Source organism: Heterodontus francisci, chromosome 17, assembly GCF_036365525.1.
Source record: "Heterodontus francisci isolate sHetFra1 chromosome 17, sHetFra1.hap1, whole genome shotgun sequence".
NCBI lineage: Eukaryota > Metazoa > Chordata > Chondrichthyes > Heterodontiformes > Heterodontidae > Heterodontus > Heterodontus francisci.
Genome location: NC_090387.1, coordinates 15,114,865 through 15,130,809, shown reverse-complemented (window position 1 = coordinate 15,130,809; position 15,945 = coordinate 15,114,865).

The window sequence follows — 15,945 nt, the reverse complement described above, 5'->3', positions numbered from 1 at the left end:
CTTGAGATCTTACCAGATCTTTGATTCTACACCCCCACCTCTCCACCATCACCACTGCATCCTTACAACAACAAAAAAAACAAGCTCATGGAAAATAATGTCACTCCTCTGGTTTACACTGCAAAGGACCACAGACAGGTGATCTGCTCTGCCACATTCTGCTATTTAGCACCTAAGTCAAAATTGCCTGTAAGTCTAATTCTTTGAAAAAGTGCTGACAAGCAAACATCACCTGTCAGCCAGGAACCTCCCACAGCTCCCAGAGATGCCGGTGATTTGATATTCAATTCATTCAGTGAAATATTTTGTTGCTCCAGTACAGCTGTCAAATGTATTGCTAAAATCCTCATCAACATGAAGCATTAACTCTGTTTCTCTCTCCACAGATGCTGCCTGAACTACTGAGTGTTTCCAGCACATCCTGCTTTTATTTCAGATTCCCAATATCTGCAGTTTGCATGCTTTTGCCAAATTTATCGTTGGATCAGCACCAATCATTTTCTTATGTTCCCTTGCTAATTAATTCCCCATTCTTCCTACTTCTCAATGATCTGCCTTAATAACATATTGTAAGTCACTAGTTTGTGATATTTCAGTTGAGAAAACGTTCTTGAGAATTTCCCATTTTATCCACCATTCTTTTTAAGAATGATTGCAATACATTACTGCCAAGTGTACTCTTTAAACTAGCATTTTCATTTAACAAGGTACCTATTAACTGGGAATAGAGTGGATAACCAATTCCATGTAGCACTCAATGGTGGGTGTCAGTCAGTGGAGAAATATTCTAGAATGAAAATGCCGATTTTTATAAATGATGGTTTAACCCCAAAAAAATTGTATAATGAAATATCACTTTCAAGCTACAATTATAGCATGTTTAAACATGAAAAATGATGTTTTAATCTGCCTGTGTTAATAAGTTTAAAACCTCATGGTAAGTACTGTTCATTTGAGATGCTATTAGCATGCATAATTATGCTAATTAAGTTGCAATTAACCATCAATCCTATGGAGAGCTTTTCCACTGTAATTTAATACAGGTTAGTTGACAACATCACTTAAGCTTTATTTTTGGTGAAGATTACAGGTCTCCAGTGGATAGAAAATAAGTTGAAGTATTCAGTAAAGACCCAACAGTAGGATCAGGGGAGTTGGCAAGTATCCAGAATTACTTTGATTTTAGTTGAACTTTAAAGCTGCAGCGCTGGCCATTAATTACTGACAGAATTAACAGTTAGCATGCATTGTTCAAATGTGTAAAATGCAAATTGGAAAACTTGTTAGCAAAGATATTATATTACTCTCCTTGGATGCCTGGGATTGCTCTCACTCCTACCTTTAACGATACGAGCTATAAACCTCACTCACTGCTCTGTTACTTTGCGAGCTGTCTCTTCATCGCTCTCTGGGCCCAATTACATAATACGTAATCATTCCTTCTCAGTCTAACTGAGACTCATTGAAATTTGCCAAATCGACAGGAACAAAAAGCCAAAGATTTCAGAGAGCAGATGTAGATTTAGTTTTATTTTCTTCCCTAGCAGGGGCAACAAAGCACACGGCATCATAAAGTCGCTATATCCGTAGTGATAGTCATCGCTGGTGGGCTGGCTCATCAAAGTTTGACTACGCACAAGCTGCGGTGGTCAAAAATGTAACTTGCACAACACTTTGAGATGTCTCAGTGTGAGAGGATGCCATGTATCATTGCAAATTTCATTCAAAATGTTATGCTGATGCAAGTTTTACCAGATTTTCTTCCACCTGTCAAAGCGAGGGATTTTGGTGCTGGTTAGCGAAATGCTGTGCAATTTCAAACACCCAGTCTTGGTATCGAGCACAGCCAGCTATTAACGTTCCCTCCAACTCTAGGAGACAGGCCTGTTGATGATGTTCGGAAGTAAATGCAATTTTTCAAACCGTCTGCCTTAGCCCTAGCTACAGAAGAACACTTGAGGGATTCAACTAGGAGTGACCACACATTAAAGGACTTTGGAGAGAAAGGGAGGCTGGCAGAGGGCTGTGTTTAGTAAAGACAAAATGTTTTTTTCAGGAAGGGGAAAAAAATGATAATTTGAAACAAAAAAATTGACTGGGCAGATAAATACAGTGCTGCACCACCTTTAAGTATATATCGCCAGTCGGCTATTTAGACCCTCAGCGTAAACTCTCAACGTGCTTGGCCGAAGACCTATCCTGAGTGAGAACCTTTGTCTTTATTGTCCCCTAATAGATGTAAATAGTCAATAATCCTACAGCAAGTGAATTAATCAGACAATAGAATAAAGACTATTGACCATTGAAGTCACAAAACACAGGGTACACCCAAGGGTTTCATAAAGGAAGCACTGACTACAAGCTGTAAGACTAACCATAACCCATAGTTTATAATACTCTGCGTATTCAATAATTTCCCTCGGCATTTGAGTATTTATCATAAAACTGATCACTTGTGAAAGCCCATGGTCAATTATTTGTGGAGTCTCAAAACTGTAGTCAACATTTATTTAATAATCTAGCAGATATCGTGACAGATTGCTCATGGTAAGTTTGATGAAATATTGTTTTATCATAACAGGCGCATCATGCTATGTAAGGCACAAAGTATTTATTGCTGAGGTGGAGCTGTGTTAAAGATGGCCTGTTCCTTTCAGGTCTCAAAGTTCAATTGTCAAAATAGGCATGTCAAAGGTCACTTGGAGTTTAATTGCTGTTGATCAGAGAAGTCTACTGATTGCTAAGCGTTTGTAACCTTTTGGCTGCAGATCAGTCACAAACTTCCTTCACTAGTAGCATGTAAATTGTAATTGACCTCAAAATGAAATGACAGCTAATTTTTTTGTTCAGACCTTTGACTGATGGACACTCTGAAAGGTATGGTCACATAGTGGTTATGTTATTGAACCTGTAATCCAGAGGCCTATACTAATGGCCCAGAGACATGAATTCAAATCCCACCACAATTAAATAAATTTGGAATAAAAAGCTAGTATTAGTAAAGGTGACAACAAATCTATTGGATTGTTTTTAAAAACCGACCTAGTTCACCAATGCCCTTCAGGGAAGGAAATCTGCCACCCTTACCTGGTCTGGCCTATATGTGACTCTGAAATGGCCTGGAAAGCCACTCAGTTGAGTTCAATAAGGCAGCTCATCGGCACTTTTTCAAGGGCAATTCGGGATGGGCAATGAATGCTGGATTTGCTAGTGACACCCACATCCTGTGAAACAAAAAAAGACTTCCATATATTATTGCCAAAAGAGACAGGTGATTAGTGACTAAACAGGCTGGTCATTGTGTAACTGAGCTATATGATCAGGAAGGTAACAAGTTAATTTCAGATTCTGTGCTATATAAATGAAAATCTTTATTTTCTCAGTTTCTAAGTGCCTCAGTTGGGAACACTATTGCCTCGAAGTTCAAAGGTTGTGGGTTCTGCACTGTGGGAGATGTTGTCTTTCAGATGAGATATTAAACCAAGGCTCCGACTGCCTGTGATTCTGGTGGATGTTAAAGTTTCTAGTGGTACTATTTGAAGAGCTGAGAGTTCTGCTGGTGTCTAGATAACTTTTCTCCCTTAACCAAAACCATCCAAAAAAAGAACATTGATGAACTGGTCTTGCTATTTGTGGGACCTTGCCGTGTGCAACAGTAACTGTACAATGCATTTCATTCTACATAAAGTACTTTGGGACATATTCTCCTGAGCTAGAAAGCCCACAACTGGCCAGACTGTGTGGCATGTTTCTGAGGCCCGCGAGTGACTGACTAGCTCCGCATATCGTAGTTGCTAAAAATGAAAGCAGGGTATGATTTGCAGGCAGCCTCTGGCGAATATCACAAAACCTATGGTATAAGAACGCTGCATGAATTCTTGCCCCAGTGTCCTGGAAAATAACATTAAAAAACACTTTGAACTTTGACAACCTAAAGCCTCCACAGGAAAGATGGCATCTCATAGAATCAAAGAATAGTAGAGCACAGAAGGAGGCCATTTGGCCCATCAAGTCTGCTCCAGCTTTTTCGAAGAGCAATGAAACCAGTCCTATCACCCCGCTCTTTCCCCATATTCCTGTATTTTTTTTTCTCCTTCAAGTATTTACCCAATTTCCTTTTGAAGGCTACTGTTGAATCTGTATCCATCACCCTATCAGCAAAACCTAACCAATCATTGTGTAAAGAAGTTTTTCTTCATGTCACCTCTGGTTTTTTTGCCAATTGCCTTAAAATTCTACCCTCTGGTTATTGACCCTTCAGCCATTGGGAACGTTTCTCTTTATTTACTTTATCTAAATCGTTCATAATTTTAAACACCTCTATCAAATCTCCTCTTAGCCTTCTTGGCTCCAAGGAGAACAACCCCAGCTTCTCTCGACTATTCACTCATCCTTGGAACCGTTCTTTTAAACTTCAATTTAGCTGCACATTTGAGGCAGGTTCTCTATTTTGCACCATATTTCTATCTTCTGTTGAGCATACGGTGTACCTGAGAGGGAGAACTCACAAAACAAGCAAAGCCAATTCTTAATGCCACTGTCTGCACTCCCACCAGCCATCTGTTTCCATCCTTCCATATAAGAGAATGCACTGAAGATGTAAAAGAAAGAACTGCATTTATATAGCTCCTTTCCCAACCTCAGGATGTCCCAAAGTGCTTCACAGCCAATGAAGTACTTTGGAAATGTAGTCACTGTTATAATGCAGGAAAAGCTGTAACTAGGTTCCACAAAAAAGAATGCGATAATGACCAGATAATCTATTTTGGCTGTGGGTTAAATATTAGTCAGGACACTGGGTAGAATTTTCCTGCTCTTTATTGGAATAGTGCCATGGGATCTTTTATCTCCATCAGAGAGAGGAGACAGAAGTATGGTTTGATGTCTCACCTGAAAGACAAATTAAATCAAAGCATTATCTAAAAATCAGGACATTAAAATGGGGACTGAATAATATGTGTGTGCCCTGGTCTAATTATTCTCTTCAGTTCTGTCATAGCTGAAAGCACACATGATCTTCACTCCTGCTGTGCAATTTCACAGGCGATCGACTAGTAATCATCTGAAATTCCTCCATCTGCTGTTTAAAAGGAAACATTAACTCTTTAGAACATAAAGTTTTAATACTCCACTAAAACAGAAACAGAATTACATCCAAACGTGCTTTTTGCTTAAATCGCATGGTGCAATTACAGTCTTGGTGTAACGAGAAAAGGCCATCATTACTGTTCCTTCTGTAACGCATCTCCCACCAGGGCTTCCAAACCATGGCCTCTAGGTCACATGAGGTCCCCATTTTAAACTTTGACAATCCTGTCTTCAAATCCCAGTCAGCCCATTTCCTATCGGTGCTTCTATTCATAACACAACAGCGACAGAGAGTGAGAGGACAGCGAGACTGGCAGGCAGGATAACAGAGGAGAGGCAGAGAGCGAGAGCACATTGAGACTGGCAGCAGGATAAAAAGAGTAACTATAGAGAGCGGGAGCACAGCAAGACGGGCGGCAGTGATAAAAGAGCAGCAGCTGAGAGTGAGAGCACAGTGAGACCAGCGATAGGGATAACAGAGGAGTGGCAGAGAGTGAGAGCACAGCGATACTGGCGGACAGGATAACAGAGGAGCAGCAGAGAGCAAGAGCACAGTGAGACCGGTGACGGGGATAACAGAGAAGAGGCAGAGAGTGAGGGCACAGCAAGGCAGGATAACAGAGTTCTGGGGAGGAGACAGAGTGAATTGACAGGGTTCGGAAAAAAATTCAAAGGATGACTTCACAGAAAATCACGTAAGTGATTGGTTGGTGAGTATTTCTTGTTTTCTCTTGAAACTAGGGCAAGTGTACAAATTCTGAGCTGGGACAGGTGTCTTGGGTGACCACGTGTATAGGAAGTGTCTCCAGTTGCTTCAACTTGAGCTCAGGATTTCCAAGCTTGAGGAATAGCTGGAACCACTGTGGAACTTCAGGGAACAGGAGAGTTTCCTGGATCGTGCTTTCCAGGAGGTGGTCACCCCACAGGAGGTAAGAGTTCAGGATACTAGGTGGGTGGCCATCCGGAAGACTAGGAAGAGGTAGGAGGTGCAGGAGTCTTTGGGGTATGTGACACTCTCATACAGGGACTCAGCATTGGAGACTGTTGGGACTGACGATACTCTGAAAAAGAGCAGTCTAGATAATGGTGCCAATGGGCAATGGACTGTACAGGAGGGAGCAGCAAAGTGTAGAAACACAGTGGTTAGAGGAGATTCCATAGTCAGGGGGACAGACAAGCATTTCTGTGGTCATCACCATGAGTCCCACTTGGTGTGTTGCTTCCCTGATGCCGGGGTAAAAGACATTACAGAGAGTGTGCAGGATATTCTGCAGGGGAAAGGGAGTGAGCCAGAATTTGTGGTACACGTTGGTGCCAACGACACAGCAAGTATTTCAGTCCTTTGGTCAGATTTTCAGGAGCTAGGGAGGAAGTTAAAGAGTAGGACCTCGATGGTAGTAATCTCTGGATTACTCCCAGTGCCACATGCTCGTGAGAGTACAAATAGGTGATAGGGAGTGTCAATGTGTGGCTTGAAGCATAGTACAGGAGGGAGGGCTTCAGATCCTTGGGGTATTGGGACCAGTTCTGAGGCAGAAGGCATCTATTAAAAAGGGATGGGTTGCACCTCAACAGGATTGGGACCTCGCAAAGATGTTCACTCGTGTGTTTGGGGAGGGTTTAAACTAAATTGGCAGGGGGATGAGCACCAGCATATAGAAGTAGAAAAGAGGAATAAGGTGCAAAATGTGAGATTGTTGGACAGTACCAGAGAAGGGAGTAGTTCCATATTAAATAGAAGCAGACTGAGACAGGATTAAAATGCAAGTATGTAAATGTGCAAAGTGTGGTGAATAAGGTTGGTGAGCTACAAGCACAAACAGCAGTATGGGAATTTGATGTCGTGGCAATAACGAAACATGGCTGAAAAATGGCGAGGACAGGGTGCTTAATATACAAGGATATAAGTGTTCAGAAAAGATTGAGAAGAAAAAAAGGGAGGTGGGGTGGCAGTGCTGATTAGGGAAGATATTGTAGTGTGGGAAAGAGGGGATGTCCTTGAGGGGGCAAGGTCAGAATCCCTTTAGTTAGAGTTGAGAAGAAAAAAGGGTATGATCACACTATTAAGGATATTCTATAGGCCTCCAAATAGTGAGAGAGAGAGAGGAGAAAATCTGCAGGGAAATCACAGAGATGTGCAAGAACTATAGAGTGGTGATACTGGGGGACTTTAATTACCCAAATATCGATTGGGATAATGTTAGAGTAAAGGGAAAGGAGGGGGAGGAATTTCTGAAATGTGTTCAGAAGAACTTCCTTGGCCCAACATGAAAGGAGGCATTGCTGGATCTGGTGCTAAGAAGTGAGGTGGGCCAAGTGGACCAAGTGGGGGGAGCACTTGGGTAAGAGTGATCATAGTATCATAAGGTTTAGACTTGTAATGCAGAAAAGCAAGGAACGATATAAGGTAGAACAACTAGATAGGAAGAGGGCTATGAGAGGGGATCTAGCTAAGATAAAATGGAACCAAAGACTAACAGGAAAAACTGTAATGGAACAATGGGTTATTCTTAAGGAAGCAATGCTTCAGGTACAGGCTAGGGACAGTCCAACAAAGGAAAAAGTAGCGGAACCAAAAACAGGGCTCCTTGCATGATAACGGAGATAGAGATTATGATGAAATAAAAAAGTTGGTGTATGATGCATGTCAGGTGAATACTTCAAGTGAAAATCAGGCAAAATTAATTAAGTTACGAGGGGACTTAAGATTTAAGGTGATTGGTAGAAGGATTAGAGGGGACATGAGGAAACATTTTTCACCCAGAGGATGGTGGGTATCTAGAATTAACTGCCAGAAACAGTGGTGGAGGCAGAAACCCTCAACTCTTCTAACAGGTACCTGGACATGCACCTGAAGTGATGTAACATGCAAGACTACGGACCAGGTGCTGGAAGGTAGGGTTAGATTGGGCGGCTAGTTTTTTCGGCCAGCACAGACACGACGGGCTGAATGGCCTCCTTCAGTGCCATAATTTTTTTATGGTTCTATGGGAGATGAAAAGGAAAACAAGACTGGCAAAGAGAAAATATGAGAATAGAATGGCAGTCAACATAAAAGAGAACCCAAAAATCTTTTATCAGCATATAAATAGTAAGCGGGTATTAAGAATTGGAGGGGGCCTATTCGGGACAAAGAGGGTAATATACACTTAGTTGCACAGGGCAAAGCTAGAATACTTAATGAGTACTTTGTATCAGTGTTTACTAAGGAAGAGGAATCTGACAAAATATTGTTAGAAGCGGAGAGAGTAGAGGCAATGGATAGGATAAACATTGAGAGGGAGGATATACTGGAAAGGCTGGCTTTGCCGAGGGTAGATAAGTCACCTGGTCCGATGGTTTGCATCCCAGGTTGCTAAAGGAAGTGGGGGTGGAGATAGTGGAAGGCTTGCCATAATCTTCCAATCTTCCCCAGATATGGGGAGGTGCCAGAAGACTGGAGAGTGGCAAATGTGACACCCTTATTCAAGAAAGGGTGTAAGGACAGTCCGAGCAACTACAAGCCAGTTAGTTTAACATCAGTGGTGGGTGAGGTTTTAGAAACAATAATCAGGGAAAAAAATCAGCAGACACTTGGTGGGGTTTGAGTTAATTAAGGATAGTCAACATGGATTTGTAAAAGGCAGATCATGCTTGACTAATCTAATTGAATTTTTTGATGAAGTAACAGAGAAGGTTGATGAAGAGAATGTGGTGGATGTTGTCTATATGGATTTTAAGAAAGTGTTTGACAAAGTACCACATAAAAGGCTGGTTAACAAAATTAAGGCTCATGGAATAGGAGAGTCAATCTCCAATTGGGTAAAAAAAATTGGTTTAAGGACAGAAAACAGTGAGTCGTGGTAAATGGTTGTTTTTCAGACTGGAGGAAAGGAGGTAGTGGTGTTCCCTAAGGGTCAGTGTTAGGATCACTGCTTTTTTGCTATCTATAAATGACTTGGATCTTGGAATACAGAGTAGAATCTCAAAATTTGCCAATGATACCAAACTTGGAGGACTGATAAACAACGAGGATGATATGAATCACCTGCAACAGAATATAGATAGGCTAGCAGAATGGGAAGACAAGTGGCAGATAGAATTTAATATACACAAGTGTGAGGTGATGCATTTTGGAGAAGGGATAGGGTGAGGCAATATAGATTTAATGGTACGGTTTCAAAGAGTGCAGGAACAGAGGGACCTGGGGGTGCACGTGCATCAATCTTTCAAGGTGGCAAGACAAATTGAAAGAGTGGTTAGCAAAGAATATGGGATCTTGTGCTTCATAAATAGAGGCATAGAGTACAAAAGCAGGGAAGTTATGCTGAACCTTTATTAAGCTCTGGTTAGGCCCCACCTAGAGCATTGCATCCAGTTCTGGTCACCACACTTTAGGAAGGATGTGAGGGTCCTTAAGAGGGTGCAGAGGAAATTTACCAGAATGGTTCCAGAGATGGGGGAATTTTAGCTACAAGGTTAGTTGGAAAAGCTGGGTTGTTGTCCCTGAAGCAAAGGAGATTGAGGGGAGATTTGATAGAGGTGTACACGATTATGATAGGCTTCGATAAGTTAGACAAGGAAAACATTTTCCCATTAACTGATGGTACAAGGACTAGGGGACACAGATTGAAGGATTTGGGCAAGAGACGCAGGGGGACTTTGAGGAAGAACTTTTTTACGCAGCGAGTGGTAATGACCTGGAACTTGCTGCCCACGAGGGTGGTGGATGTGGAGACAATCAATGATTTCTAAAGGCATTTGGATGGGCACTTGAAGGAAATAGACCTGCAGGGCTATAGGGATTGAGTGGGGGTAGTGGGACTGACTGCATAGCCCCATGGAGGGCCGGCATGGACTTGATGGGCCGAATGGCGGCCTCCTGTGCTGTAAATGACTCTATGACTCTCTGACTATTCCTTACTGATTAGTTTGTTTGAACTTCCTGAGCCTGTAGGTTTGGAAAAAGCTGTACTTAGCACCTCATTGGTGGATACATCCTAAGTTAAAACATAACATTGATTGAATGTTCCTGGTCTACCCTTAATGCATAGGGTGCTCAATTCAATATGGTCGTTTTAAGGCACATAACTGACAGCACAGAATCGGGAGCCTCGAGGACCATCCTCAATTCACCCTTGGGCCTCAATGTAATAGTCTGGGCAAACTGCTGCTATCTGTTGTGCCTCTAGAAACAACTCAGCTCCATGGCCCAATCCAATTTAAGCAACTTATCCTGCCAGCAACAGCTCTAAACTAAGTCTTGGGTTTGAGGGTGGGGGACTGAGCGTGGGTAGGCAGTGTCCCACAGCAGTGTTGTATCTCCACACTACACATCAAGGTAAGTATAAAAAAGTTACTTACAATTATATTGGCGGCCTCCAGTGGTCCCTTTAAGAACCTGTTTGTTGGCCACTTGTCGATCTGGCCTGGGGCCTGCTCTGCTGCGGGCAGACGAATTTTGCGAATGGGTCTTGAAACACTTATAGGCCCTCATTTCTCTATTGAAACCAGGACTGCCGTCGTTGCAGGTGGGCACCAGGACAGCATAAAAGTAGGTTGTGAAGAATATCACTGAGGCCCGATTGGGCCTTCCCACTTCCACGTTTGTCTTTGTTGTATCTGATTTACGCTTGTAAAGTGATGTCAGTGAGACTGAATTTAGACCTCATAATGTTCTTGCTCTTTCTACCATGATGTTGAACAAGACAGCGAAAACAAAGAATATCATATTGGTGAAAGGATCTAAAACCACTAAAAATCTAAATTATACACATGTCCAGACCCTGTCTGACCAACGTTTTCCTGTATTGTTAAGTATCAGTAGTTCTTTAACAAATCTATCTCTTTAACTTCTCTTAACATCTCCAGTCCTGTCATTTTAATGTTCGAGCTCACAAAGGCTGGTAACACATTGAGATTGATGAAGTTGCTGGGAATTTAATGTTGCAGCAGCAAATGATAAAGCAAACAAATTGGGCCCTGAATTACCTCGGGAGGGCCAAGGAGCAGGTGGATAGGGAGTGAGTGCAAAATTTCTACCCAGTCACTCAGGAGGAGCCCAACGTCAAGGCTTTTTACATACCTCAGGCAGATTCCTGAGGCAGAGCTGGGCATGGTGGAAAGAATTTCACTGCGGCATATTTGGTGCAGCACAGGATCAATGGGAGCACATTCCCAGTGCAACGTCGCAGCACGATAAAGTGGAACATAGTGCTTGAAGGAATAATTACAACTTGACTCTTTTTAATTTTAGGAACAAAATCTTCTCAAGTGGTGAAAATGCATGGAATTATGATTTACTTTTTCCCCTATCTCACAGCGATAGGGACCATTGCTCCATCCCTGGAAATGATGTGACATTCATTATGCTTTCTTCAGGTTTGTCAAGGAAATAGGGCATTGGAAAAAAGCTTACAAGAAAGGCAGATAAGTGCCAATCAGAATTTTCCAGTTAACCTTAGTCGCCCTCAAGAAATAAGACCTGAAAGAACTGGTACTTAGCTGCCTTTGCCTGGCTTTGTGTGTAATACCTTGGGTGAGGTGCCCTATTATCTCGAAACTGTAACTAAATTAAGTGATACATTAATCCAGACAAAACATTGGAAGGGAGCATCGTGGAACAGAGTCTGGGAGCTAGATTTGAATGTAAACCCGGCTGGTAGACCATTTTCTCCATGACGTTTGCAAGGTTCTCAATTGAAAAACAAACAACAATTTGCAAAAATAGTAAAACATCCCAAGGCGCTTCACACAAATATTATCGGATAACATTTGACACCCAACCACATTAGGACAAGTGGCCAAATTCTTGGTCAAAGTGATGGCTTTTAAGAAGTGACTTAAAGGATGAGAGAGAGGTGGTGAGCAGGGAGGTTTAGGGAGGGAAATCCAGAGCTTATGGGCGGCACAGTGGCGCAGTGGTTAGCACCGCAGCCTCACAGCTCCAGCGACCCAGGTTCAATTCTGGGTACTGCCTGTGTGGAGTTTGCAAGTTCTCCCTGTGTCTGCGTGGGTTTCGTCCGGGTGCTCCGGTTTCCTCCCACAAGCCAAAAGACTTGCAGGTTGATAGGTAAATTGGCCATTAGCAATTGCCCCTAGTATAGGTAGGTGGTAGGGAAATATAGTGACAGGTGGGGATGTGGTAGGAATATGGGATTAGTGTAGGATTAGTATAAATGGGTGGTTGATGGTCGGCACAGACTCGGTGGGCTGAAGGGCCTGTTTCAGTGCTGTATCTCTAACTAACTAACTAACTAACAAATCGTTGAGCAAAGGAAATCAAGAAACCTGAGTTCTTGGAGGGTTTTAGGGCTAGAGGAGGTGACAAAAGATAGGGAGGGTCTAGGCCATTTTGGGATTTGAACACAAGGATGAGAATTTTAAAATCAAAGTGCTTCCAGACTGAATCAGTGAGCACAGAATAATGGATGAGTTGGACTTGCTGCGAGTTAGGATTTGACCAACTGAGTTTTGAATGAGATCAAGATTACAGAAGCTGTAAGGCGGCAAGCTGGTCAGGAAAGCACTGGAGTAGTTGAGTCTATACTTCAAATTGTGTGAAATGCTTTGAGACGTCTAGATTAGAAAGGTGCTACCTAATTGAAAATATTATTTACCATCTTATCTCCCACAATGTTGCTTCTAGGTAGTCTGGGGTCTGTAGTATGGTTGTACGATTTAGCTGCTAACCTGGACTGTTTGTTTGCTATTTTAACAAAGGGACAAGCCTGTGTATTTAAAATCATCTGTGAACCAAACAGTTGCAGAATTTTTCTCCATCCCCTGATTCACTCGTTGATTGCTGGCTCTAAATCTCTCTCAATTCCTGTTAGATGCGTAAAGTACTGCAGATGCTGGCAGTCTGAAGTAAAAACAGAAAATGCTGGAAATACTCAGCACATCTGGTAGCATCTGTGGAGAGAGAAAGAGAGTTAACTGGCTGAATTTTCCTGGCTAAGTGGAGAAAGATTTGGAGTCGGGGGCTCTGGGAAAGCAGTGGAAACCCTGTCGGGATGGCTCCTGATGCTGTCCCACCTCCAGGCAACATTCCCAGAGGCGGGCCTGCGGGTTTGACTGCAACCCGCCCAGCAGTGGTGAGAAGCCAATTAAGGCTGGTAATGAGCCACTTATCTGCAATTTCACAGGCAGCAAGAGATTTTCCCTGGGATGCACGAGTTGTCAGGAGCCCGGCAATAGATTGCAGTGGGAGGTCCGAGCTGCAGCTCAGTTGAGGGTTTCTGTAGGGTTTATATTTATTTGCCAACAATTCACAAAAGGGATATATCCACAGGCAGCAGGAGCCCTTGCAGCCACTTCATGGAGACTGATGTCTCTGCTAATGCTTCCCCTGCTTCAATGGCAGTCACTTCCCTCCCACTGAAGGTGCCGCCATGATGCAACTTTCACTCCTCCTGAGGGCCAGGAATCACCCAGACTGCAAAATTGGCCAGTGGTCATCTCTACAAGCCGTGCTGATTGGACCGCCCAACACTGGAACCTAGCAGCCGTCCCTAATTGGACGGGGCTCCCGGAGGCTGCTTCCTAATTGGCTGCCTCTAGGAAGATCGTGTACGACATCCTGCCATTCGCTCTTCCGGGTTCCCAAACCGGATTTCATCCAGATGTTGGGATCAGCACACGAGCAGGAAAATTCAGACTAAGGTTTTAGGTTGATGACCCTTCATCAGAACTTCATCGTCCCAAAACATTCACCCTGTTTCTTGCTCCACAGATGATGGCAGACCTGGTTAGCAGCAAAGAAACAGGCCATTTGGTCATGCTGAGCATTTCCAGCATTTTCAATTGTTATCACTCAATCCCTGTGTCAAGTCTTGGCTCAGTGGTAGCACTCTTGTCTCTGAGTCAGAAGGTTGTGGGTTTCGAGACTTGAGCATGTAATCTAGGCTGACACTTCAAAGTAGTACTTAGAATTAGAACATTACAGCGCAGTACAGGCCCTTCGGCCCTCGATGTTGCGCCGACCTGTGAAACCATCTGACCTACACTATTCCATTTTCATCCATATGTCTATCCAATGACCACATAAATGCCCTTAAAGTTGGCGAGTCTACTAATGTTGCAGGCAGGGCGTTCCACGCCCCTACTACTCTCTGAGTAAAGAAACTACCTCTAACATCTGTCCTATATCTATCACCCCTCAACTTAAAGCTATGTCCCCTCGTGTTTGCCATCACCATCCGAGGAAAAAGACTCTCACCATCCACCCTATCTAACCCTCTGATTATCTTATATGTCTCTATTAAGTCACCTCTCCTCCTCCTTCTCTCCAACGAAAACAACCTCAAGTCCCTCAGCCTTTCCTCGTAAGACCTTCCCTCCATACCAGGCAACATCCTAGTAAATCTCCTCTGCACCCTTTCCAAAGCTTCCACATCCTTCCTATAATGCGGTGACCAGAACTGCACGCAATACTCCAGGTGCGGTCTCACCAGAGTTTTGTACAGCTGCAGCATGACCTCGTGGCTCCGAAACTCGATCCCCCTAGTAATAAAAGCTAACACACCATATGCCTTCTTAACAGCCCTATTAACCTGGGTAGCAACTTTCAGGGAGTGCTGCATCTTTGGGATGAGAGGTTAAACTGAGGCCCTGTCTCCCTTCTCCAGTGGATGTAAAAGATTCCATGGGACTGTTTCAAAGAAGAGCCAGGTGTGGTTAATACTTAGGCATCAATCAACATCACTGACACAGATTATCTGGTCCTTATCACATTGCAGTTTGTGGGAACTTGTAGTGCACAAAATGGCTGCTAGGTTTCCTAGATTACAGCAGTGACTACACTTCAATATTACTTCATTGGCTGTAAAGCGCTTTGAGATATCCTGAAGTCATGAATGGCTCTGTACAAATGCAAGTCTTTCTGTTTTCTTGTTGTCAATGAATGAGACCAGGGTATAGGTGATAGGATGGGGGCTAGCAATCAATGGGTGGGTGAATGAAGGAATGGAGATGAAGATACAACTACTTGGTTCACCGAGGCTCAGATCAGCTTTTCTAGTTTGGGTGAGGAATATTGATTTAAAAAATAATAACTGTGGGGAAATATGGCATCAGTGATCATTTTCTAATTATTAGTCATAATTTGTTTCTTTGTTAACAGTTGTAAAGCCCATTACAGCAACAATCGTCAGTTGCAGATTTTCAGCAGTTTTGTGTTATTAAAATTTCTATTGATTTCAGAGTGCAGGACAAGATAGAAATAACATAATTAATACATGGACGATGAGTTTGCGATTTTATAACTATCAGGAAAGTTTGAACAGGGTGACCTCATAGTGGTCTTTAAGGCTCAGGAAAGGTCTGATAGGGAGACATAGAGAAGATATTTCTCCTTGTGGGGCATTTGAAAACTAGAGGCCATAAATATGAGATGGTCATTAATAAATCCAATAAAGAATTCAGAAGAGAGTAAACAGTCAGAGGTCATTGTCCATATCGGCATGGATGACATAGGCAGAAAGAGAGATGAGGTCCTGCAGGCAGAGTTTAAGGAAGTAGGATAGACATTGACAGCAGGACCTCAAAGGTTTTTTTATTCGTTCATGGGATGTAGGCGTTGCTGGATAGGCCTGCATTTTTTGCCCATCTCTAATTGCCCTTGAGAAGGTGGTGGTGAGTTGCCTTCCTGAACTACTGCAGCCCTTGGGATGTAGGTACACCAACAGTGATGTTACGAAGGGAGTTCCAGAATTTCTAGGTCGTAGTCGCTTTAATTGCCTTGGCCCTAGCTCACCCTGGGCAAGTGCCCTGGAAGTGGGAATGTGCTGGGAACTGTCCCGATGGGGCTCCCCCCTTTTATCCCTGGACCCCCATCTCCAACCCTATCTCCATGCGGCCAGGAAATTCAGCCCACAG